The sequence below is a fragment of the Antechinus flavipes genome, chromosome 3 (assembly GCF_016432865.1).
Source record: "Antechinus flavipes isolate AdamAnt ecotype Samford, QLD, Australia chromosome 3, AdamAnt_v2, whole genome shotgun sequence".
Lineage (NCBI taxonomy): Eukaryota > Metazoa > Chordata > Mammalia > Dasyuromorphia > Dasyuridae > Antechinus > Antechinus flavipes.
Window position 1 is genome coordinate 536228152 of NC_067400.1, and position 25236 is coordinate 536253387.

Consider the following 25236-nt stretch of genomic DNA (forward strand, 5'->3'; position numbering starts at 1 on the left):
GGCAAAACAGCAAACCTGGAAAATAGATCCTGAAGAATACATTTAAAAATTATTTGCCTACCTGAAGGACATGATTAATAAAAGAGCCTGGAGAGCATTCTACAAGAAGGAAACTTCCCCAATATTCTAGAAATAGAGGGGAAATACTTATTTAAAGAATCTATTGATTACCTCTTAAAAGAAAGCCCACAAGGAAATCCCCAAAGAACATTGTTGTGAAACTCCAAAACTATAATCTCAAGGAAAAAATACTGCAAGCTACCAGATAAAAACAATTCAAATATCAAGGTACAATACTCAGGATTACCCAGAATCTGGCAGCTTCTACAATAAAGAATCAGAGGGCCTGGGATACTATATTGCTAAAGGCAAAGGACCTGGCATTACAAACTAGAATTAACTACACAGCAAGATTCAGCATCATCTTTCAGGGGAGAAGATGGAACTTAAATGGAGGAAGAGACTTTCAATTATTTCTATTGAAAAAAAAAACTAATCAGAAAGAGAATTATAAAAAGGTAAACAGGGAAATATATATATATATATATATATATATATATATATATATATATATTTAAAGATTAAAATGTTTACATTCCTAGATGGGAAAACAATATCTATAACTCTTGAGAACTATATCTGTCACTGGGGCAGATAGACATATCATATAAACAGAGGTTGTGGTTTTGAGTAGATGCTGATATAATGTCAACAAAGAAAAAAGAATTAAGGAGTAGGAAAAGATATGTACTGGATAAAGAGAAAAGGATAGGTATAATGAGACAATTTGTTCATATGAAGAGGTTAAAAAGACCTATTATAATCAAAGGAATGAAGGGAGGGAGATGAGCATTGTCTGAAGCTTGATCTCATCACTTTTGCCTTTAAGAAGGAATAACCTAATCATTCATTTGGATATAGAAATTTATCTAACTCTATAAAAAAGGAGAAGGAGAAAAAAGAAAAGAAAAGGGAGGGGCAGAATAGAAGGAAGGGCAGAAACATTAGGGAAAAAGGTAAGAAGGGAGGAAGAATTGACAGAAGATAAGATAGTGGATGGAGTCAGTTAAAAAAAACAACAGAACACTGAGAACAGGGTAGAAAGAGAGAACAAAAGTATATACAGGGGAGAAAATAGGATAAAAGGAAATACATAATAATAACTGTGAATGTGAATGGGAGGAACTCTCCCATAAAACAGAAATGAGACCTTTATCAGAAATACTGGGTATAATTTTTCCTAGCTTTGTAACTTCCTTTTTAATATTGTTTCTGTTGGTTTTGTTTGTGCAAACCCTTTTTAGTTTAATGTAATCAGTTGTTCATTTTACCTTTCAGAATGTTTTCTAGTTGTTCTTTTGTCATGAATTTCTCTTTTCTCCAGAGATCTCATAGGTAAATTATTCCTTATCCTCCTAATTTGTTTATGGTATCATAATTTATGCCTAAAGCATGTATACATTTTGACTTTATTTTGGTACATATGTGAGATGTAAATCTATGCTGAGTTTCTGACATATCATTTTCCAGTTTCCCCAGCAATTTTTGTCAAATGGCGAGTTCTTATTTCAGAAGCTAGAATTTGGGAATTTATCAAATACAAGATTGCTATAGGCCTTAATTATTGTGATATGTGTATCTAATCTATTTCACCAATCTACCACTCTACTTCTTAGCCAGTACTAAATGATTTTGATGACTGAAGCTTTATAATATAGTTTTTTAACTTTGGTATCTCTAAGCCATCATCCTTTGTATTTTTTTCATTAATTATTTTGATAGTCTTGACATTTTGTTCTTCCAGATGAATTCTGTTATTATTTTTTCTAGTTCTATAAAACAACGTTTTGGGAGTTAGATTGGTATGGCACAAAACAAGTAGACCAATTTAGGCAGAATTGTCATTTTTATATTATTAGCTCAGCCTAGCCATGAATAATTGATATTTTTCCAATTGTTTAAATCTGACTTTATTTTATAATTATGTTCATATAGTTCTTGGGTTTGTCTTGGCAGGTAGACACCCCAAGTATATCATTTTGTTTACAGTAATTTTAAATGGAATTTCTCTTTCTATCTTTTGGTGATAGGCTTTGTCAGTAATATATAGATATGCTAATGATTTTTGTGGGCTTATTTTATATCCTGCAATTTTGCTAAAGCTGTGAATTGTTTTGAATAAGTTTTTGGGTGATTTTCTATTATGATCTATTTCAATACAAAGGATTCTCAAATCTATTTGCTCAATCCTACCTACTCATAAATTCCAATCTCATGTCATCAACTACCTATTAGATATCTTGAACTAAATTTCCTATAGATATCTTAAATTCAAAATGTGCTAAACTGGCATTACCTTTCCCCCCAAATTGTCTTCTCTTCTTAACTTTCCATTACTATTGAGGGTAGTACCACCATTTTCCCAGGCAGTTAGACTCATGTTAGTTGTCATCCTTGACTTCTCAATGTCTTTCACCTATCCACATCCAATCTCTTGACAAATCTCATCAATTCCATCTTCACAACATCCTCATACATGCCAGATTTTCTCCTCTGACACTGTCATCACTCTGTTGCAGACCTTCATCTCTTCATACCTGGATCATTTCTATATAGTCTGTTAGTTGGTTTCCCTGTCCACTTCAGATTATCTTCCACTTAGACAGTAATGTGATCTTCCTAAAGCACAGTTCTGATTATATAATCCTCCTATTCAATAAATTTCCTGTTACTCCCAGAAACAAATATAGAAATTTCACTTAACTTTTAACTTTGTCTATAATCTCAATCCTTCCTACCTTTCTGGCTCCTCCAGGTACTTCACAAGCCAATGGTACCATCATATTGTTCTTCATACAACACTCCATTTCTTGATTGTATTTTCACTATCTATCCCCAATATTTGGAATGATTTCTTCATGTCTCTCTCTCCTGGCTTCCCATGTTCCATTCAAGTGTCAACTAAATCCCACTTTCTGCAGGCAGTGATTCTGCATGCCCCATAAATGCTAGTGACTTTCCTGTGAAGATGCCCCCAATTTATCTTGTATTTATCATTTGTACATAATTGTTTGCATGTTGTCTCCTATATCAGATTGTGAGATCTTTTTCAGAAGAAATGTTTTGTGCTTATATTTGTATTTCAAGTGTTTAGCACATTTCCTGATATATAGTAAGGATTTGTTGACTGCTTGTTGATTGTTGACTGACTCTTGGCAATTTTCTTTTTCTCCCCTGACCAGTCCTTCTCCTTCTATTCTTTATCCACAAAATCTATTTCTAGAGTTCTTTATTGAGTAGGGAAAGGTAGGCTTTGGAAAGTTCTGGCTATCTTTGAAGGGATCTCCATGATCAAAGAAGACAGTCAACAGGTAATGAACCTAATAGGTTCATTAGCTCTTAGGGAACCTAATCTTTGGATAGCTGGCACAATCTCATTCTTCTCCAAGTAACACTATATATTTGCTATGCCAAATCCACACTTCACAAGCTTTTCAGATTCCTTTTATATGTTGTCTTATCCCACTAGGATTTAAACACAAGAATTGCCATTTTTTAAAAATTGTATTTGTATTCTCAGCACTCAGTGAAGAGGGCTGTGGTCCCTTTAAGAAACTGTATTTCCTACTGATCTGTGATCCCTTTCAGAATCTCAACCATTCCTGGGGAAGGCATATCCTTCCTAGATATGTTATCTTTCCAGGATTCCAGAGCTTTTGATTCAATTAGAAATCCTGGTCAAAAAGCATTCCTTTGAAGTGTTGTTAATTCCAATAGGTGATCTGGGCTGTCCCAGCCCCACTGGGTCTGACCTGCTTGGGCTGTCCCAGCCCCCACTAAGACTCAATATAATAGCTTTTTTCAAGGAAGGTCTTTTGCAGATGGACCTTGGTAACCCCCTTTGCTTCCAGGACTTTCTGTCTACTGAGAACTGCATCCTCAGTGCAAAACTCCATTTTCCATAGTTCTGCCACTATAGAAGTCAGTCTCTTGGTAAACTGATTTCTATCTAACAATAAATTTTCATTTTGCAACTAGTATTTCAAGAATGAGTGAATTCTTTCACTCCCTAAATCTGTGGCCAATTTAAAGGAGATTCTTAACAACTCTCTTATAGTCACTAATCTAGACCACTCAAAACAGCATCATTAGTACAGTGTTTGGCATTGTACACACTTGATAAATTCTAGTCAAATGACTGATTTACTGGCTGCCCCTCCTAGAGGTTATTTTTGAAATTTTTCTGACTTGGTATAATCTTTAAGACCTTTACTCCCTTCTGGTATATAGCATCTCCTTTATATTGAACAAAAATCTACTTCCCTTTACCTTCTACCTCTTCTCATCCTGCCTCTTGAGGCCAAACAGAACATGTTTTATCATTCTTTCACCAGAAAGTCTTCCCAAAAGTTTAGTCTACTACTAAATGCCCAAAGAAACACAACAGATAAAGATAACACAAGGTTTGCCCAGTAGCTAAAACACCTGGTTTCCTTCAGATCACAAATTCTCTTAAAAACCAAACCAGATAAAGCAAAAAGGAACAAAATAAATTCATTGCTTGACTTCTTTTAAGTTTTTGTTGCATGACCAGGGAATAATTTACATGATTGACATAATGCCTTGAGGCAAGGGTAACTTGTATCACACTACATACATACTGCAATCACTGAATACAAAGACTGGTAAAGGAGTTGGGAGATGATTGCTGCTCAACTGAAGATTAACAAAGTTGTGGGAAGCTCCCAAACACCTCAGCTGCCACCAATGCTTTCCTTCTGTGGTGCAAACAGGGAGCACTGATTTGCTTTTTAATACCAAGAAAGAGCTAATGCTAGGTAGGCACTAGTATATATATATATTGGTATATAGACTTGATATATATTAGAATTGTTATATAATTTCTTCCTTGCTGTGAATTTGTTGTAATTATTTCAAGACAACAGTGGAGGGGTACTAGTCATTGACATGTGGGAATAGACTTCATCTACAGAACACCTCTTGTTATCTCCTCTCCTTCTTTAATAGAATTTATAACAAATAATAATAATGAGAATGAGAAAGATGATGATGATGATAACTAGTATTTATATAGTGTTTGCACAGCACCTTAAACTATTATTTTATTTTATACTAACAAAAATTATCAGAGGTTGGTGCTATCATTATATCTATTTTACATATGAGGAAATTGATCCAGACAGAAGATAAATCACTTGTCCAGGATTATACTGCTAGTAAGTGCATGAAGCTGGAATTTAACTAAGAATTTCCTAATTCCAAGTTCATTGTCTTGTTATTGCACTTATAAGAGTGGGTGATGGGTGATAAGGATATTCAAATCTTGTTGAGAGAGACAGTTTGGGGTTCTTGATATTCTTGTTCAATGTAATTCTAGTCCCACTTTTGTCATGGATGATAGATACTTTATTTGATAGTGATAAAATGTTGGACTTGGAGTCAGAAAAACTTGGCTTCAAAATCTGTCTCAAAATTTATCATTATCTTTGTTTAAATACGTAGGGTAGCCTACCCATTCTTCTTTGGGAAAGTTCTTTAAATTATATTCTTTCTCTTTCTCTGTCTCTCTGACTCTCTCTGGCTCTCCATGTGTCTCTCTCTAACTTTCTCTCTGTGTGTCTCTGCCTCTATCTCTCTGTCTCTCTGTCTCTGTCTCTCTCTCTCTCTCTCTCTCTCTCTCTCTCTCTCTCTCTCTTTCTTTTTTCTCTCTCTCTCCCCTTTCTTTCATGAAAAGACATTAAAGAAAACCAAGATGGGAAGGGCATCTAGATTAGACTAAGTTTAATAATCAAGAGGGATTCTGTAGGAGACAACATGATTTTTAGATCATTAACGAACCAGATCTCAAGTTATCTGAAAGAGGGGAGGATACCAGGAAAGGACATGGCTTTTATAACTATAAATGTTGTCTTCAAAGCATTTCTTCTAGAAATGACATATACATCTTTCATGTATATATCAGTGCTTTATAAGTAAAACAAATTAGCAGATTTTTTTTTTGCTAATTTTTTTTACATAGTCATGAATAATGTTCAGTTCAGAGTAGGCATCAGTATTCCTCCCAGTATACTATACAGTTATGAATAATGGAATACAGCCATATAGCAATAATTAAATTTGTGGGTCACCCAAAGGATAATGGAGAGATGCAATAGAGTAGGTTACACCATGTCTCCTTTGTAGTTTGTTCAAGAGAAATGACATAAAACACCTGAGGGAGATATATAAATGGAAAATGATGGCAAAAGTCTTTAGGATCATACTATATGGAGATCAGTTAAAAAGAATATGCCCATGTATCTTAGAAAAGAGAAAGCTTAAGAGGATTTACCTTTCTTCAGGTATTTGAAGGAATGTTATGTGGAAGAGCATATGTGGAAGGGCTTGTTTGCTTTAGTTCACAAGCAAGAAAAAAGAAACAATGGTTTAAATTCACAAAAATGTAGATTTCAGCCCAATATAAAGAAAAAAAATTCCCCCAAGTTGGAATTGGTCAAAAGTGACAAGGGCTGGGGCAGCTAGATGATTCAGTGGATAGCACACTGGTCCTGGAGTCAGGAATACCTGATATCAAATATGGCTTCAGACACTTAATAGTGGTGTGGTTCTGAGCAAGTCACTTAAACCTGATTGCTGCTTCTCCTTTCCCTCTCCCCTGTCAAAAGAAGTGACATGAACTGCCCAGGGAATTAATGGGTTCCTTTTCACTTGAGATGTTTAAGCAAAGGCCAGGTGACTCCTCAGGTATGCCACAGAAGGAGGTTTCTATTGAAACTAAATAGTCTCTGAGGTCTCCTCCAACTCTCAAGTTCTGTGATTCTGCAAACATCAATGATGGGATAATGCCAAAGGGAGATTTTCCGCAACAAGGTCAGAGCAGAATTATCTCTTTTCATTTCACATTAATCTTCTTATGGACAGATCTCTGCATGTTATTCTTCTGGCCAGGACACTTCAGTAGCTCCTTATTGCTAACACTATTTGAGTATATAAATATACTTAATTTGGCATTAAAGTATGTCTTACTTTTTAGTCTTATTTAATATTGCTCACTATCATACCAGCTATGCAGACAAATTGGATTGCAGGCTTACAGGAACACTAAGTCCTATGCTTTCTTTGCATTGTATTCTGGCCATCAGGTCCAATCTTTATCTGAATAAGAGGAGGTCTTTTCCAAAAGAAATAATTTTTGTCACATAATCAAACACTGTTTTTTTAAAAGATTATTATTATTATTGAAAAATGCCAAAGGTAGTATTTTTATATCAATTTTGACAGAAGATTGGAATTCACAAGACAATGGTTACCTAGAAACATGAAGTTTCCAGGTATTTTATTCAGCACAGGTTTGTATAAAAAGAAGAAAATGAAGGGGAGGAAGAAAATCTACTAACTGTCCAATTTAGTACTAATTTAGGACAAATTGCCTTAGTCTGGATTTTGGAAAATAAGCAGCTGCATATCTTGTGAGGGTGGTAGCTGAGTCTGAAGGCCATAAGACAAGTTTGTCAGTACAAAGCAGGAGAAGAACAAAGCACAGATGGTGGAGGGGGGGGGAATAAACCCTTTTAAAATAGCTATTTTCCTTGGATGTAAGCACAGTATGCAAATTGTGAGATGAGTAGGGTTACAGGAAAATGGAATTTGCAAGCCTATGAAACTTTTCTAGGTTTCTGAAGTCAACTAATATGATCCCAAGAGAAGCTAATTTACTGGGAGGAAACTAGTATTGATTAGAGTTTCACTTTGAGGACTAGCCCAATGTTGAATGCTTTGTACATGGATGTTTATTAAGCACCTACTATGGGTAAAGCACCATGCTTTGGTTATAGGAGACAATTGCTAAATTACTACTTAATTGAGTAAAACTGGACTAAATTGGACTAATTAATTGGACTAAATTATTGCTTTGGCATGATTACAGATGGAATAATTGGGACTACAGGGACAAACTTACTGGAATTCATGTGATATATATAGAGTATTAGACTCTCCATTTAGGGGAGGAAAAATTAGAGGATAGGTCAGATATATTAGAAAAATAATAAGAAAATTCATCTGGAAGAAGATAAGTCAAGAAGAATATCAAAGGAATTAATGGGAAAAAATGTAAAGATAGGAAGTTTAGCAGTACTAGATCTTAAACTATATTATATAGCAGTGATTAGCACAACTGTCTGATTGATACTGGCTAAGAAATGGAAAGGTAAATCAATGGAACAGATTAGACATACAATTTACAGAAGTAAATAAAGATAACTTTGTATTTGACAAGTGTAAAGACAAGATTTTGGGATAAGAATCCATTACTTGGGAGAAAAAAACGGTTGGGAAAACTGGAAAGCAGTAGGCAGAAATCGGGCATAGACTAGTATCTTAAACCATTTACCAAGTTAATGTCCAAATGGATGTTTGACCTAGATACAAAGAGACAAGAAAATTTGAAGAACATGGAACATACTATTTATCAGACTTATGCAGAGGTAAACATTATATTTCTAAGATAGAAAGCAGAGTAATGTATAGGATGGGTAACTTTTATTATATTAAGTTAAAAAGGTTTTGTACAAATAAAATATAGTCAAAATTAGAAGAAAAGAAGAAAATTGGGAAAACATTTTTATAGACAGTTTATCAAAGAAAGGTTTCATATCTCAAATATATAAAAATTTTATCACATCTATAAGAATCATGCGCTATGGAAATGCTTGTTTTATTCCATTAATTAAAAATAAAATAAACAATTCTTTTTTAAATGAATAGGTCAGGTATGTTTGTGATTGCTCTACTGTGTTTCTGGTAAAAATTGTGTTAGTGGGGTCAAAGTTTAGAGAACTGAGCCCAGGGGACAAACAAGTAGATGAAATAGTTGGATAATGTGTCATACAAAGTTCAGAAAAATGAATTGTTCATTTTTTATCAGGAAAGGGCAGAAGATTTGAGGAGGATATGATAGCTTTCTTTAAGCATCTGAAGAGCAGTCATGTGGAAGAGGAATTAGGTCACTTCTGCTTGACTCTAGAGAGCAGACCCAGAAGCAGGGAATGAGAGTTCCAGAAATGTATATTTCAGAACCATGTTAATTTTTTTTAAAGAAAACATTTCCTAGAAATTACAGCTAAGATAATAATTATCACCTACTTACTAGGAATTGTTATAAGGATAAAATGAGATTATAGTTATATATGCTTTTTTAAAACTTAAAGGATGTCTAAAAATTTGCTATTGTTATTCTATGTATACTAGATTGCTAGATCAAGAGAATGCTATAGACATAATATATAGTGATGTCATCAAGATATTCAGAAGTTTTTGTGATATCTTGGTGAACTAGATGGAGAGACGCAGTTTATATGAATATATAATTGCATAGATTTCCCATTAGTTGGATGAAAGTTCCAAAGAGCAGGGTCCCCTTCACTGGATATCTACAAAATTGGGAGGGTTACTTGTAGTAAATGATGTGGAGATTATTTTTTCACATATATGGGTCATACTAAATGACTACTAACAACCTTCCCAAAGATAATGTTCTATAATTATGTGAATAACTTTTAAGGATTAGCAGCATACTTTATATTACATTAATTCATTTGGATCCCACAACAACTTGTGAGATAGATACTACCATCATTAATTGCTATCCCTATTTTACTAATGAGGAAATAAAGGTTCAGGAAATTTAAATGTTGATTGTGGTAATATAGCTACTATCAGACAGTTTTGGACTTAGGTTTTATGAACTCCAAGTGCAGGAATTGCCTGTATGCATATGTGTGTATGCATGTGCATGTATGCATTTATTTATGTGTTCATATATGTATGTTGGTAATTCCTGGATCTAGAATTATGAAACTATGATTTCAAATCCATTCTTACTGGCTTTGCAACCTTGAGTGACCTTTACTGACTCAGTTTTTCCATCTGCAAAATAAAAATAATAACATTACCTATACAGTTATTATAAAGGTAAAATGAGATTATATTTATAAAGTTTTTTCACATCTTAAAGCACTGAATAAAGACAAGATAGTTTTATGCTATTTATGTATGTATATATGCACAATTACAAATATAAACACATGTAAACATAGATGAAGAAATAAGAATAATAAACATTTCTATAGCACCTACTATGTGCTAAGTGTTTTAAAATATTTAATTTAATCCAAGATAAAAACAAAACAAAACAAAACAAAACAAAAGGATGGAGCCATGTTGTACAACCAAAAGCAAAAAATACCCCCATAACTTGATCCACATAACTGCTCACTGATGGGTCAGATCCACCAATGTAGTATATATTTACACATTGCAAACATAGTTTCTTGGAGCACCAGCTTAAGGAGATGACGATAGATGTGGGAATAAAGATCTTTAGTATTATAAAAGATTGAGATTTTGAATATGATCATCTCTAAAGCATTGGAAATTTTAACTTACAGGATGATGCCAAACCAGCTCATAAAACACTGAGATATTTTCCTAACAATAAAAAGGTACCTGCCCACCACAATATCCTCTCCTCAATTTTCTTTTTTTTTTTTTTTAATTAAAGCTTTTTATTTTTCAAAACATATGGTTGGACAATTCTTCAACATTAGCCTTTGCAAAACCTTGTGTTCCAATTATCCCCGTCTTGCCCCATACCCTCTCTTAAATGGCAAATAGTCCAATACATGTTAAACATGGTAGAACTATATATTAAATCCAATATATACATACATATTTATATAATTATCATGCTGTGCAAGAAAAATCAAATCAAACCAGTAAAAAAAAAAAAGAGAGAGAGAGAAGCAAAAAAAAAATGCAAGCAAACAACAACAGAAAGAGTGAAAATGATATGTTGTGATTCACTTTCAGTTCCCATGTCTTCTCTCTGGGTGTAAATGACTTCATCACAAGATCATTGGAACTGGTCTGAATCATCTCATTATTGAAAAGAGCCACATCTATCAGAATTAATCTTTGTATAAAGCCTTCTTGTTGCCATATACAATGATCTCATGGTTCTGCTCATTTCACTCAGCATCAGTTCATGTAAGTCTCTCCAGGCTTCTCTGAAATCATGACCATTTCTTATAGAACAATAACATTTCATAATATTCACATACCATAACTTACTCAACCATTCTCCAATTGATGGGCATCCATTCAGTTTCCAGTTTTTATCCACTACAAACAGGGCTGCCACATTTTTGCACATGTGGGTCCTTTTCCTTTCTTTAAGATTTCTTTGGGGTATAAGCCCAGTAGAAACACTGCTAGGTCAAAGGGTATGCACAGTTTGATAACTTTTTGAGCATAGTTCCAAATTGCTCTCCAGAATGGTTGGATTCGTTCATAGTTCCACCAAAAATGTTCTAATTTTCCCACATCCTCTCCAACATTTGTCATCATTTTTTTCCTGTCATCTTAGCCAATGTAAGAGGTGTGCAGTGGTATCTCAGAGTTGTTTTAATTTGCATTTCTCTGATCAATAGTGATTCAGAGCCCCTTTTCATGTGACTAGAAATAGTTTCAATTTCTTCATCCTCCTCAATTTTCATCTGCTATTTTGTTTCATTTGCTTTGTATTTAAATTTCAATTTCTCTTATATTGACCCATTTATGTAGCTTTCAGCAACTTCATAATATTCATCTTTGAAGCTCTACCACACAGAACAGTTTCCTGAACCCAATTCTACTTTTACTTGAACTATGATTTTTATCAATAGAGGGAGCTCTTGGTGAGACTAATTTTATCCAATTCAATAATCATTTTTTAAGGGCCTACTATAGTCCAGGCACTGTGTCAAGTTCAGGGGACACAATTAATAAAAAGAAAGACAATTTCCTCAAGGAGCTTGCAATCTAATGAAGGGAGATAACATTTGAAAGGAGTCTAGAAAAAGGTGGGGAGGGGGAGGAGGATCAGGGGGACATCTTGCACCATGGTATTGAAGCCAGGCAGAGCAGAACATACAACATGGTGGGCAGAGAGTCCAGTTTCTGCCTCAAACAAGGCCCCTTCTATAGATGCAGTTCACACTTTTTCTGCCACTTAATCTCAAGCTGTCTGGAGGCACCTAGAGATCAAACATTCAAGGTCTCACAGCCAGGATGTAACAGAGGCAGGATGAGCCCCAGATGTGCCTGACTCTGAAGTCAGCTTGCTAGTCACTTCAAGGATTATTTAACCTGAGATTCAGAAAGATGTATTATATGTGTGTATGCACATATGTCATATGTGTGTATAATACATTTATGTATATATGCATGCATGTATATATATATATATATATATATTCTTTATCTATATACATCTGAGTATACCCAATATAAATATATATGTATGTATATATATAGCTATCTGTCTACGTATTTAATTGCCTAACAAGTTCTTGGGTCCCAGGAAATATAGTGTAACTATACATACACTCATGTATATATAACTATAAGTACATATATGTATATGTATGTATTGATAACTTTTTATTAGTATAGTTGGTTTCCATTGTAACCCTATGGCCATTATTTTATGAATTAAAACATAATGCTGGGAACACATTTTTTTTTTAAGCTGAGATGAGAAAAAACTTTAAATAACTTCAAAATGATCCAAGATAAAGAGAAAAAGATTGAGCCCTTTTAATATATACTATGTTACCTCTACTTCTGTAAGAATTGAGCTGAATTGATTTTCTATGCTAAAAAGGGGGGGGAGGAAATGGAGATTGATCAAATATTTGTAAAACTCTTTACTATTTTCCAGGCACTATATACTAAGCACTAGGAATACAAATACAAACAAAAAAGTCTGGGCAGAAAAAGGCTTGACAGAGCCTATGATAAAAATGTTCAAGCATGTAAAAAGAATTATAATTATTCATGTTCTCAGAGAGAAGAACAAAAAGCTATAGATTGAAGTTTTAAGGATGTAGATATAGGTACTAGCAGAAGGAAACCTTTCCTTATACCAAGAGCTACCCAAAAACTGAATGAGTAGTTTACCTTGGGAGTTAATGAATTGTCTGCTTCACCGAAGATCTTCACATAGAGCTAAGATCATCATTTTTTTTTTTTTGGTTGTAGTAAAAGAGACTTCATATTTGGATAAGGTTTGGTTCCAATAGTCACACATGAGATCTCTTCCTGTTCTACTTTCTTGGATTCTTTGATTCTATCCAGAACTTATCCTTGTATATCACTATAGTGTTTATGTGAGTGTCTGTTTTCCTCACTATATCATAGTATATGTCATTGATTTATTTGTAGGTTGTGTGTATAGGTGATATAGTGCTGGGCTTTTAGTTGGGAAATTTTAGATTTAGATCTTACCTCTGAAGCACACTAGATGTGTGATTATAGAAATGGCTACCTTCTCCACGATTCAGTTTGTTTTTAAAAAATATATTAAGGATATACACACATACACATATATTGGATTTAACATGTATTTCAATATATTTAACATGTATTGGACTACTTGCCAGCTAGGGGAAGGGGTTGGGAGAAAGAAGGGGAAAATTTGGAACAAAGGGCTTTGCAAGGGCCAATATTGGAAAAATTACCCATGCATATGCTTTGTAAATAAAAAGCTTTAATAAAAAAATATATGTGTGTGTGTGTGTGTGTGTGTGTGTGTGTGTGTATCTGTATATAGGAATCTAGAAAACTTTCAAGCATAATGGCATTGTTGATTATTTCTATTGTACCTAAAAGGCAGTTAATTGTTGTTGGGGTTGGTTTTTTTTTTAAGTTTTGGGTTCCAAATTCTATCCCTTTCCTTACCTCCACAAGAAGGTAATTAATCTGATGTGTGGTTATGCATATTCACTCATATAAAGTATTTCCATATTAGTCATTAATAAGTCTTAACTGAATGATGAATGTCTGTTTTTCTGTCACAATTAATGATTGTTGACTAGTTTAAATTTTATTTCAGTAAGAATGAGAAGTATTACCACCAAAAATCATGACACACATACACACATACACACACACACACACACCCCTTTCTATTGAAATGAGACTTTTCCTTTTTTTTTGAATCACATAAGTCTTTTGTCATTCTCTGTTCTTCCCAGAAATGTCTCATGTGTCAGTTCTCTTTATCTGTACAAGAAAGATTATTTTAGATAAAAATTTCTTTATGATCAACTTGATAAGCATCTGAAAACCAATTCAGGAAATTGAAGATTGGAATAAATTCACTGTGAGTGTTTGTGTATTATGTATGTCTGTGGTTATTTCACATGGGTTGGCACCCACCTCACAGCTCAGTTGTAGCTTTGAAAGCTTCTTGTCTTTTATTCTTTCTCAGAGTGATTAACATTGTTAGAGAAGGCCTGATTTTTCTGAGTGCTTCATGTGTAAATTAACTGCAATACAATTAGCTGGGTTCTATTAGTGGAATTCAATTAGTGGATTCCATGGAAATTAATTTTCCAACCATTCAGACACAGAGTGAGTGAGAGGTATGGGTAAGTCTATATGTATCTGACAATGGTCCACATCATATCAATATTCTTGGTGTTTTGGGCTGTTTTATGGCATACCAGACATCATGCTTTCTGCATGTCAGTCCATGACAGCTCAGACTCCTTATCTACCTTTGTCCCAAGGGCTTTCTTTTCATATTGACAACACCTCTATCACCAGGGGATTTTTTTTTTCTTATTAGCAAATTCCTCTGTCAACCTAATTTGAAGAAGAACTCATGCCAATGATCATTCTTTCTTCAAACCTAGACCATCCCTCCTTCACCTTGACCACATTGGACCCCCTTTTCATGTTGCCCATAGTGGATGCTATTTCCATCATCTATACTCCTTTCTAGTTTCACTTTTGTATGTTGTCTTCTTGCATTAGAATGCAAGTCCTTTGAGGGTGAGACTGTCTTTTTGTTTGTTACCACAAATTTTTGGTTCCTTCAATTGATCACTATGAATTATGCTCTTGGGTCTTCTTAACATTTTGGGTGCTCTACTCTCACTGCATTACCTTACATCATCATTTCCTTACATATGTTCTGACCAAAGCAGAGGGTAATCAGACTGGGATAAATCTTTTCATCTGAACACTATGCTTCTGTGAATGTAGCTGGAGATTTCACCAGTTTTTTTGGCTGCCATAACAAAATGCAAAATTGCATGGGACCACAGCCCAATAAAGATATCTGAGTTATTCAGTATATAGAAGGGTCAGCTAGTAGATAGATTCACATGCTATCAGAATTTTAAAAAAAGTAAAACAAAATAAACTTGACATTTTGGACAGCCAGATTGAATCAGAGTACTGGTCAACTCCTTGGTATTCATTCTATTATTTTCATTTTCTTTCATTTTGTCCAAACTATAAATTTCTCCTTGGGACTTGGTCTTTTGATATGTCTCTCTCTTGCTTTATTTTAGATGAATTGATATTACCTTTGTATGATTTTCCCATTCATATTTGCTATTTTTCCGACTTGTCTCTTGTCTTTTTGGTCTTAAATGAAAGTTTTCTTCCTATTTTCTCAGGGGAAGGGAAGTCACCTAATAAACAGCATCTATTGTTCCTGCTCATGGATGCTCCCTCCCTCAAAAAAGTAGATTCTTTCTTTATATAAACTGCTTCTGAGAGATCTCTCTCCTATCTTGTGATTTTGTAACTGCCTTTGAATCTAAATACAAACATATATTTCTATTACATTTCACCTGGTTAGTTTCAGGTCAATGCTCCTGACTGCTGAAATCTTTTAGGGTTCTGATTTTGTCATCCAAAATATGTCTATAGAAGCTTAAACTTGGAAAGATCCTTGAATATTACATATTCCAACACCTTCATTTTAAAGATGAGAAAAGAATGTTAAATTTAATCAGAGGATCTTGTTTCAAATCCTGACTTTATTGTTTGACATCTATTTGATCGCAGGAAGGTCACAACTCATTACATCTCCATTTTCTCAACTTAAAATGAGGCTGATGGAATGGATATCTATAATTTCTCTTACCTCTCAATGTATATTTTTATTTTAATCAGTATCTTTGAAATATCATTCTTCCTCTTACCCATCTTAGAAACATTATTGGTGAAATGACAATTTGGATAGGTAGGAGTGGATCTGATTCCTGGATGATATATCTGACTCATTGCTTGATTGAGCACACTATTGAATATATATGGTTCTTGAGCAGAAACTCCAAGACTGCCAGAAAAGGATGACTTATCTCAACTTGCCCCTAACTTAAAGCATGAGGACAATTCTAGGTTTCTGGAGGTTTAGTTAGGGATTATCCTTACCAATACTGAGCCACACTCAGCTATGAGAATATGTTCTGTCTAAATGATATACCTGGGATGTTTCCCGTCTTCATTTTGGTGTCTTCTTTCTTTTTGGGAGAGAATTTAAAAGGCTTATAAGATATTCTACAAAGTGTTAGCAATGTTGATACCCAGATCAACAGTGATTGATAATAAGGGAAATACCTTGATTATTTTGGCCCCTGTAAGAAAATACTAAAGCAACAAGAGTGGGCTGATATAAAGAGAAGAATGAATATTAGACAGAAACCACCAAAAAGATCAAGTTAAGATTTACTGATCAGAAAATGCCAGTGTAGGTGAAACATAAAATGGCTGATTAATAGTCTTGCAGTAGATTATGTCCAATTGAGACTTGAAAATTGGTCTCCCAAACTGAGTGGATGCCCATCAATTGGAGAATGGCTGAATAAATTGTGATATATGAATATTATAGAATATTATTGATCTGTAAGAAATGACCAGCAGGATGATTTCAGAAAAGCCTGGAGAGATTTACATGAACTGATGCTGAGTGAAATGAGCAGGAACAGGAGATCATCATACACTTCAACAACAATACTATATGATGACCAATTCTGATGGATGTGGTCCTCTTTAACAATGAGATGAACCAAATCAGTTCCAATAGAGCAGAAATGACCTGAACCAGCTACACCCACCGAAAGAACTCTGGGAAATGATTATGAAGAACTACATAGAATTCCCAATCCCTCTATTTTTGTCCACCTGCATTTTTGATTTCCTTCACAGGTTAATTGTACACTATTTCAAAGTCTGATTCTTTTTGTACAGCAAAATAACTGTTTGGACATGTATACATATATTGTATTTAACTTATACTTTAACATATTTCACATGTATTGGTCAACCTGCCATCTGGGAAAGAGGTAGAAGGAAGGAGGGGAAAAATTGGAACAAAAGGTTTTGCAATTGTCAATGCTGAAAATTACCCATGCATAATCTTGTAAATAAAAAGCTATAATAAAAAAATAAAAAATAAAGTAAATAAAATAAAATTAAAAAATAAAGAAAATTGGTCTCTCAGCTTAATGTGCTAGTAGTAATGTACTAATATAGTAATGTAATAACATAGTTGGGGGATTTCTTAAATATTCACTAAATTTTTTTCAGATCTAGCATGATTTTTTCTAGTAGAATTAATCTTTCTTTCCTCTCTTTAGGAAAAATTCTATACTAGAGAAAAAATGGAATTGTCCTTGGAATAAACAAAGAGGAACATCATTTAACAATCAGGAAACATTCTGCTTTGCCATGTCCCATGCTTCTGTCAACTACAAAATTGATAATATGATTTATTTGGGAAAAAAAGATAATTGACAAAACCAGGTCCAAAACAAAATAAAAGAGGATGATTACAAGAAAACATATAAAATGATTGGCCTGGGGAAAAGGTACACATCTTCCTCAGAAATATGGAGGTAAAGTCGCTAAAATGGGTAATTATGTAGAGATATAGAAGATGAAAGGAAGTGAAATTAAGACAGCTCAATTTAGATAACTTCAATCTGCAAATGTCACCATATTAATGATATTGATTTCTATTCCTGTTGCCATGTTCAACTATCATTAGACGAACAGTATTTTCATTTTTGTAATTAGTTTGTAAATAGTTTTTTATATTAAGGTATTGCTGTTGATTTTGATGACTTGTTCTTTATGGAAATTATGATCTGTTCCATGTATAGCACATATAATAAGTACTAACATTTATGTAGAGCTTTATTCTTATTGTTTCATTGGAGACTCACAAAAACCTTATAAGAGAGATGCTATATCTCTTATTATCTCTATTTTGCAGAAGAAAGAAGTTGAGAAGAATTGAAATCTGTTCCTCTTAATATTTATTCTAGCACTATTTCCATGAGATAATGAAACTTTTCAATTGAGCTTCTTCTGTATAGTAAGAAACAATGCTTCTTAGTATATTTGAACTCAGCAAAGACATTAAATAAGTATGATCTCAAATTAGTAGTATGATCATGGCTCTTCAGAACCCAAAGGTTTTTAAAAAACAAAAAATAAGAAAATTGTATCCCATATTTTCATAGAAATCATATAAAAATATGTACAGGGTCAAAGACTTATAGAGCCATGTGACACCCTTTGGAGTTTTTAATCTATTTTTGTGTCATAGATCCCTCTGGCTGTCTGGTGAAGCCTATGGACTTCTCAGAATAATGTATAATATATAAAATTAAACATATAGGATTATAAAGTAAATCAATTATACTGAATATAGTTATATTTATATGTATATCTGTCTGTATATATGTTTCACTCCATGGAACCTAGGTTAAAGACATTTGGACTAGAGAATTCAGTCATATTGACGCTATTATACTATAGGTCATATTAGTCCAGTCTAATACCATCTAACTGTACAATCATCTAGTTTACATATTTCCATCTTATTGTGAAATTTCATCAGCTATCTTGATGAAATTTATATATGCTGGAAACATTTTAAAAACTAGGCCTGTGATTAAATTGGTATAGAAAGCAGTTGATGAGGAATGCCTCTGCTAATACATTTCATGACAAACTCTACAACTATTCTAGGAATAATATTTAAAAATAGGAATAAAACTCTCCTAGTTAAGACTTCAACCTCAAAAATCCAGAAACCACTTAAAAGAGATTATTACTAAGAATATTTTTATAATACATTCTAAACTGTTAGCAAGAATAGAAGTCCTATAGCTTTGCTAGTTTATAGTTTAAATGACTTCTTCCTTTTTAAAATTGGGCTAAAATTTGCCAGTCTTCACTCTTGTAGTGTCTTTATTCTCTGAAGTTTCTTAAAAATCATAAACAATAGATAAGCAATTATACTGTTACATTTGTGTGTGTATTACACATATCAAATAAATTAATATATGTAAAGCTCTTTCTAAATCTGAGAGCACTATATGAATGCTTGATTTATATCATCATTGACATCATCATCATTGTTTTCAGCAACTCTTCTTGTTCTTGCTTTTTTTGGTTCATCTTCCTTAATTCTTTCTTTCCTTCTTTCCTTCCCTTATGTTCACCCATTTTTTCTTCCCCTCTACCACCTTCTCTTCTTTCTTCTTCTTTTTCTCCTTTTTTTTCAATGTGACCTAAGAGAGTATTCTGTCCATTTTTTTTTTCATCTTCCTACTTAGCTCTAAGGAAAAAAAAATAAATCCCATGGGTGGAGTTTAACTTTTTGGCTAAAAAGTCATATCTTCTTTTAAGAGCTTTCTATTCTGTAAATTATTTATTCATAGTTTCTGTGCCTCTCTTCCATCTCCTATATATGTTTTAAAGATCTTAGGTAATCAATGAGCTTACTATGTTGCCACAAATGATTCTCTTTAGACAGTGCCACCTTTTTTCTCTTCATTAGAGTTTATTGCAACCAATTCATCAGAATTTTTTTCTTAAGTGCCTTCTATCCCTTTTGATTCTTAGACTGTGGGATTCTATCCATACCCTTAAATCTTTGACACATACTGTCCTAGTATAGCAAGGCTATTCCCTCACATGCATCTTGGAGTTTAAGCTGTATTAAAAATAATTCAATCAGCCAAGAAGCATTTGTTAAGTTCTTAGTATATACAAAATACTGTGGAGGAAGCAATAAATGAAAAACCCAACTCTCTACTTTCAACAGGCTCACATTATAATGATGGAAATAACACATAAATAATTGTGTGCATATCCAATATATGTATAGAGTAGATGGAATATAATTTTAATGTAACAAGATCTTTGGAAAGTGCTTAGAAGTGCTTTTGGAAAGTGCTTACAGATACAAAATTGGAAACTCAAATTGGTAAGTGATAGTCTGAAGGTCATAAAAGTAGGAAAGAACAGAGCTAGACTGATAACCTATGTCCTTTCTAGTGATCCTCCTCCTATTATATACCAAGGCAGAATTCAAATCTAGGGCAAATATAAGCTTTAACATTTGTTAAAAACTCTCAAGATTTTATGGTCAGTGTCTTCCAGCATTTTTATCATTTCAATTTCATGAAGCAGTTCTTCATTATGCAGAACAAAAACCAGCATAGCAGTTACTCTACCTTCTAAAAAATGGAATTATCAAGACAAGCTGAAATGCATCAGATCGTCTGCTTTTAGCAAGAACCCGATGACTGCATATCTGATGTTTACCATCACTACTTTCTCTTACTTTGTATCAGACGTTAACCTGAGTCAAGACTTCATTATCTAGAATGGTTGAGTAAATTGTGCTATATGAATGTTATGGAATATTATTGTTCTGTAAGAAATGACCAGCAGGATGAATACAGAAAGGCTTGGAGAGACTTACATGAACTGATGCTAAGTGAAATGAGCAGAACCAGGAGATCATTATATACCTCAACAATGATATTGTATGAGGATGTATTCTGATGGAAATGGATTTCTTCGACAAAGAGATCGAACTTAGTTTCAATTGATCAAAGATGGACAGAAGCAGCTACACCCAAAGAAAAGACACTGGGAAGTGAATATAACCTGCTTGCATTTTTGTTTTTCTTCCCGGGTTATTTATACCTTTTGAATCCAATTCTCCCTGTGCAACAAGAGAACTGTTCGATTCTGCACACATATATTGTATCTAGGCTATACTGTAACCTATTTAACATGTATAGGACTGCTTGCCATCTTGGGGAGGGGGTGGAGGGAGCAAAGGGAAAAATCAGAACAGAAGAGAGTACAAGGGATAAAATTACCCTGGCATGGGTTCTGTCAATAAAAAGTTATTTTTAAAAAAAAGTAAATGAAGAAAACAATATTATTATAACAAATATGTATAGATAATAAAAAAATTTATTGTTGACCAAAAAAAAAACCAAAACAAAACAAGATTTCGTCATCTAATTTCTTCAGCTATCTTGTGACTTAAAGTATACACCTACCATGATGTCATCTATTTCTTCTTATTTAATCATGTTCCAGATCCTTTTATTGTGTTTCCATGATCAAGATTCATAAATTTTAATTGAAGTGTATACATTCTTAAAATGTAATATTACAATTCTTAATATTATATGCACAAACACATCTCATGTATTTGTGTGCAATTCAATTAAATTCAAGAAAGGTCATTAAGCACCTATTATAATGAGTTGGTGATATAAAGACAAAGTAAAGCAATGTTCCCCCCCCCCAAGAATCTACATACTATCCAGATGATATAACATGTACACATGTGTGCAAACAAATAAATATAAAATATGACAGTTATAAAGACATTTCACTTTTGAGAGGCATTTGAAGTAAAATGACTTGACCAGGATCACACAGCTAATGTGTCTAAGGCCAGAATTAAACTCAGGTCCTCCTTACTCTCAGGCCAATGCTCTATCCACTGCACCATTTAGCTGCCCCAATTATAAAGAAATTTCAAAAGAGAGGATAAAATTAACAACTGGAGGATTCAGGAAGAGCCTTATATAAAGTGTACTAAGCTTAATTTTAAAATAAGCTTGGGATTTTAAGAGGCAGGTGGGAGAAAGGAGCACATTTTAAACATGGGGGACAACCTTTGCAGGAGTACAGAGAGAGAAGATGGAATATTTTATGTGGGAAATAGCAAAGTGATCAGATTGACAATAGAAGATGAATGAAAGGGAGTATGAAACAAGGTTGGAGAGGGTGGCTGTCATGGACTTGAAATTCAAGACTGAAGATTTTGTATTTTATTCTAGAAGCAATAGAGAGTCACTGAAGATTTCTGAACAGGAACTAATTGGGCCAGTTTAGTGTTTAGAATGTGTTTAGTGTTTAGAAATATAAATTTGGAAGTTGTGTGATAGAAAGCAAGGATACCAAGTAGGAGGTTATTGCGATAGTCTCTATGAGATATGATAAAAGTCTGAAGAAGGGTGAAGAATATATGGATGCAAAGAAAAAGATGGATATAGAAAATGCTATGCAGTTGCAAGACAAGATTTGACACCAAATTTGATATGGTGTGGAGAAGAATGATGGAAAAATCAAGGATACTTCTGATGTAATAAACCTAGATAATTGGGAGGATAATGATCATCAACATATAGGGACATTAGAAAGGCAGAATAGATCTGGGGAAAATATTATCAATTCTATTTAGGACTTGTTGAATTTCAGATTCCTTTATGTGGATTTGTCCAGAAGATATCAAGTATTTCAAGGTTGTAGTGCAAAAGAGCAATATGTAGACTTGGGAGTGATCTGTAGATATGATATCTTAGTACATGAAAAGTGATGAGTTTACCAGAGGACGATGTTAAAGGTAGAGAGAAGAGGGCCCAAGAAAGGGCTTTAGGCATTCTCACAATCGACAGAGAAAAAATAATGTTCTAGCAAAAGTTCTGAGAAAGGAAGGAGGAAAACCAAGAGTCAGTTAATAAATAATATTCTTGTCATAATCTCTGTAATGATTCCTTTCAATTTTTTTACATGTATACCCAGGTGGGGAGACCATTTTGTATGTCAGGACACTTGTTAATAATTATTAGGTTTTATCTGTCTTTTCTTTGCAAAGGCATTTTTAACTATGACATATGAGAGACAGATGAAATATTGGCTAGAGAGAGCTGTGCTCCAAGCCAGGAAGCCTTGATTTCATCTAGTAATTCAAAGTCCTGCCCCGATACAAAGTGGCAAAATAATCTTGGACAAAATCAATTGAACTTTGAGTGTGACAAGTAGCTTTCCAAGACTAGAAGGCACTTACCTGTTTTGATAGAAGATTGATATAGTTGGTCAGCTAATTATTAAATTTTCATTGTGAAAATTTACACTTTGGAAAATAAAATTAGGACTTGACATTGTTTATCAATTGCCTAGACATAAGAAAATGATGGAGAAATGTTAACAAATACTGACTACATTTAAAAGTGTGTCCTGAATTTTTGGAGATCAAGTTGTTAAATATTTATCAGAATGAGAGTTTCACCAGGAACTCACTATCCCTGAACTGAAACCATAGTTCTCAACACTATCTTATCTATTATTTTATTCTCTAAAGAAATGGCTTTAATGGCTGGACATTTTTCTCCTTTTTCTTTTTTTCCTCTTTCAGTTTAAAATTGGTTGAAAGAAAGTATTTTAGTAATTCAGAAGAGAAAGAGAACTCATTCAGTTATCCCATAGTCCTTCCAGATACTCTGAAATTTAGTGACACTGATTTCTTTGCTATTCCTTGCACAAGATACTCCATCTCTGACTCCATGAATTTTTCACTGTCTGTTACCTGTGCCTGGAATGATCTCTCCCTCTTTGTTTGCATTTCCTGCCTTATTTCTGTCTCACTTAAAATCCCATCTTCTGAAAGAAGGCTTTCTTGATCCCCTTAATGTTAATGGCTTTCTTCTATAATCATCCCAATTTATTCTGTTTGTAGTTAGTTTGCACACAATTGTACCTATAATATATTCCCTAACCTCCCCACTAGATAGTGAGGTCCCTGAAAACAGACACTCGGTTTTTTTCTCTTTTTGTATCCCCAACACTTAGCATAGTGTTCAACACTGATTCTTGTCCTTCATTCTTGAAGAGGACCAAAAGAACTGCTGGAATTAAGGTATGATGTTCTCAGCCCAATATGATCTTGGAAGGCTCTACCACAAGTAATAGCCACTTAATTAAGACCTTTTGACTTGATTAGTACTTCCATTATAGTAGCTTACAATGTAGTTGAGGTTGAGAAACTATTGGAGTGTAAAATAACATGAGAATGCCTACATAGCTCCTGTTCCAGGGTTGACAAGGACAGAGTAGAGAATTCATTGAGGAGCTGTGCAACAAATAAGTCAGAGAGGAGTGGAGAAATATGGTACTCCTAACTCCTTCATCATTACACAAATCCAATACATCGATATGATCCAAAAAATTTAACTTGACTGTCCATTCATCATCTAAATTTTTTTTATTGCTAGTGCTTTCTGATCGTCAGGATTGGTTAAAGATTTTCTATTCTTGGACATATACATGGTTACAGATGTCAACTTCTTGGCTCTTGAGAATGAAAAGGAATATGAAGAGTGGCCTCCAACATGAACTGAGAGAAGACATGCCTGAAGAAAGGTCTTCCTGTTTCACCTCAATAATAAGGATTATATTCCGCTAGTCATATTACTTCACAGACTGTCTTTTCTAAAAAAAGTTTTCTATTTAGCAATTTATTCTCTGCTACAGAGGAGAATCTATCACTGTAATCTACCCTTTAGCAATATTGGAGAGGGGGAATCCTCAAAATTGTTTTTACTGTCAAAGACCTTGTATGCCTTCCTGTCACTGAGGAAATTATAGTAGATATAGCTCTATTATGAAGATCTCTGGAAAGAAATGTAGCTATAAGAAGTCAGAACCTTCAAGTATTTTGACTTCATATAAATTAAATATGGAAATGATTGATTTTTAAGTCTTTCATTTACCAGTTATGTATCAATTTAAGATTCAATATATTAATCCTATCTCTTTTTTTCTTAATTATTACATGTTTTCAGGGATAGAGTTTTTCCTCTAAGGATTGCTTTAACCACATTTCATATATTTTTGGCACACTGATAACATTCAACTTAATATATAGTTTCTATGATTTTTTTCTTATTCATTATTTAAGATGTTATTAATTAGCTTCTTTTTGACTTTATATTTGGTTCATTTTTTCTTTATTGATTTATTTAGAGCTTCTAAGGATTTCTCCCTTTCAACATTTATTTGAGTTCTCTACATTCTAGCAATGGAGAGTCATGTGATGGGGAAATTGCAACATCTCAAAAAATAATAATAATAAAAGTAAAAGGTGCTATGAAAAAGCAAAGAAGATAAGATGGTTATATACAGAGAATGAGGGGTGCTAGATATATAGCCAGATATATGAAACATATGCAATTCCAAGAGAAAGTGAGTGAGTTCTTTATCAAAGTGGGT